This window comes from Heloderma suspectum, chromosome 7, assembly GCF_057233095.1.
Source record: "Heloderma suspectum isolate Gila_16-S chromosome 7, 16-S_ref, whole genome shotgun sequence".
Classification (NCBI taxonomy): Eukaryota; Metazoa; Chordata; class Lepidosauria; order Squamata; family Helodermatidae; genus Heloderma; species Heloderma suspectum.
The window spans coordinates 27,422,545-27,425,986 of NC_139464.1; positions in this window are offsets into that span (position 1 = coordinate 27,422,545).

Below are 3,442 nucleotides of genomic sequence, written 5' to 3' on the forward strand. Positions count from 1 at the left end.
ATCATACTGCCCTTATACAAATCCATGGTGCAACCACACTTGGAATACTGTGTACAGTTCTAGTCACCGACGGCCAAAAAAAGATATTGCAGAGCTGGAAAAAGTGCAGAAAAGGGCAACCTTACGAGGGAAGGTGACAAGAGCCGGGATTGTTTAGCTTGGAAAAAAGGAGGATAAGACATGACAGAGGTGTACAAAATTATGCATGGTGTGCAGAATGCGGATAGGGAGACATTTTTCTTCCTCTCTCATAATACTAGAACCCAATGGGGTCATCCCATGAAGCTGAATGGTAGGAGATTCAGGACAGATAAAAGGAAGTCCTTTCAAAAAAGGAAATTCTCAAGGCACAACTACCAACAATTCCAACAAGAAGAAAAGGTGGAAGACAACAGAAGAAGCCAATGTGGCTTCACAAAAATGCTTAGAGATGACCTGAAAACAAAAAAGGACACATACAGGAAATGGAAAGAAGGCCAAGCAACAAATGAAGTGTACAGGCAGGTAGCACAGAATTGCAGGGATGGTGTCAGGAAGGCTAAAACTGAGAATGAGCTGAGGTTAGCGAGGGATGCTAAAAGCAACAAAAAGGCTTTCTTCAGCTACATGCATAGTAAAAGACAGAGGAAAGAAATGGTGGTTCAGCTATTAAATAGGAATGGCAAAATGATAACAGATGACAAAGAAAAGGCAGAGGTGCTCAATTCCTACTTTGGCTTAGTCTTCTCCCAAAAGAGGGTCTATGACCCCCCTGGCAAAGGTGAAGTACAGGCTGAAGGGCTTGAGATTGCAGCTTGATTGCAAGATTGCAGCTTGAGATCGATAGGCATATGGTCAAGGAACACCTAATTACTTTGAAAGAGTTCAAATCTCCAGGGCCAGATGAACTGCATCCTAGAGTAATAAAGGAACTGGCAGAAGAGCTCTCAGAACCACTGTCTATTCTCTTTGAGAAATCATGGAGGATGGGTGAAGTGCCAGATGACTGGAGGAGGGCTAATGTTGTCCCTATCTTCAAAAAGGGTAAAAAGGAGGAACCTGGGAACTACAGACCAGTCAGTCTGATATCAATCCCTGGGAAAATTCTGGAGCAGATGATAAAGCAATCCATCTGTAAGCAACTTGAAAACAATGCCGTGATTACTCGAAGCCAACATGGATTTGTCAAGACAAATCCTGCCAGACGAATCTGATCTCATTTTTTGATCAAGTCACCTCCCTTGTGGACTGTGGGAATGCTGTAGACATAATATACCTCGACTTCAGCAAAGCTTTTGACAAAGTGCCCCATGATATCCAGATGAGCAAACTAGCTCAAAGTGGGCTAGATGAAACAACTGTCAGGTGGATCCACAGTTGGCTACAGAATCGGACTCAAAGAGTGCTTATCAATGGGATCTTCTCAAAGTGGGGAGAGGTAACAAGCAGGGCACCGCAGGGCTCAGTCCCAGTGCTCTTCAACATTTTTATTAATGACTTGGAATAGGAGGTGCAGGGAATGCTGATCAAATTTGCAGATGACACAAAATTGGGCGGGATAGCTAATACTTTGGAAAACAGAAACAAAAGTCAAAGTGATCTTGATAGACTGGAGCACAATGGGCAGAAAACATGATTATATGATTCTACAAGTCCTTCTTCACACAGCACATAGGTAAACTATGGAATTTGCTACCGTAAGAGATAGCAAATTGGATGGTTTTAAAAGGGGATTAGACAAATTCATGGATAAGGCTATCAGTAGCTGCTAGTCCTAATGGCTATATGCTACGTCCAGTATCAGAGGCAGAACGGCTATGTACACCAGTTGCTGGGTATCATGGGCGGGAGGGTGCTGCTGCACTCATGTCCTTCTTGTGATTTCCCGTGGGCAGCTGGTTGGCCACTGTGTGAACAGCATGCTGGATTAGATGGACCCGTGGTCTGATCTAGCATGGCTCTTCTTATGCTCTTATGTTCATGCAATAAGTATAAAAAAGATGAAAGGTGTTCTGCTAGTTGCTATTTGTCTAATCTGTTTGTTTGCAGATATCCAGATGTCATTATTCACATTTTGGGGTGAATTGCATTTTGAGGCAAAAATTCTTTAGCTTTATTTTGTGTATCTTGTATAATTTTCTGTGTTCCAGTAGAAAAAAAGCAAATTCTACAATACCAAAATGATAATTCTTTTACTATTTAATATAGTGTTACAAATGGAGTAATAAGATCTGTTGCCTATGGCAGACATTTCAGAATCATACTAAATGTGACACAATAGATTCTTGAATAGGATCTCCTGCAATTAAAAAAAAAAGTTAATACCAGCTGCAGGACAAAGGATAGGTTGGATTGAGCCTACAGTACTGGGGGGAGTTTAATCCTTTCCCCCTGCACCAATTTTGTGGTTCAGATTGCCTTCCTATAGCTGTTATTTGCCCTATAGTTGCACTTGAGTGGTATTTATCACTCCAGAGAAAGACCAAACAGCTGAAATTGGATAAATATGAATCACTTGAACTAATTTAATAAATATCAGTATTAATCTTCTAATTCAATTAATAGCTTTTTGTGATGTAATCTTTGTATTAATTGCAATTTACTAATTCCTGCTATAATGTTGGTAGGAATATTTTAAGCACAGAATTATTTATTTAGGTTTAAACCATTAATAACCTTTAAAGGATTATGTTCATCTTTTCATTGTAATCTTTCTACCTACCTCGCTTCCCTTGGGTGGTATCCAAATCGCTGCTTTTTCTGTTACCCTAGAAAAGCATTAGTTATGTTGCACTACTGTTGGTTTATGCCACTGCAATGTCATTACTAGTAGCACTGCAATACAACTGGATACTACTCTTTCTTTCTTTCTCATTGTTAATAGTGAAGTGCATGAACTTCATTTTCTTATAAATGTTAATTTTATGTCTATAATTATTGCTTGTGTAAGCAATTATATCCTATTTCACTTTTATTTGTGACTTGCATAATTTGAAACCTCAGTTAAGTTGTTAAATAGCTAAATTAATATACCTGGAAATGGTCACACATTCCAAACTTAAGGGAGGAAGCTATTGGCCCATACTGCCCAAACAACAGATCAGTGTAGGTGGCCAAAATCAGCAATAACACAGGAAAGTAGATCAACCTGCCTGGGCCATCAGTAGCTGCTGGTCCTGATGGCTATATGCTACCTCCAGTATCAGAGGCAGAATGGCTATGTACACCAGTTGCTGGGGATCATGGGTGGGAGGGTGCTGTGGCACTCCTGTCCTGTTTGTGGATTTCCTGTCGACAGCTGGTTGGCCACTGTGTGAACAGAATGCTGGACCTTTGGTCTGATCCAGCATGGCTCTTCTTATGCTCTTATGCGGCAAATAGATTCATTAAGGAGATGTCCTATTGTTATGATAAAAATTACCTCCCAGGTCTCCAGCCAAATGATCAAGCTGACCAGAGATCT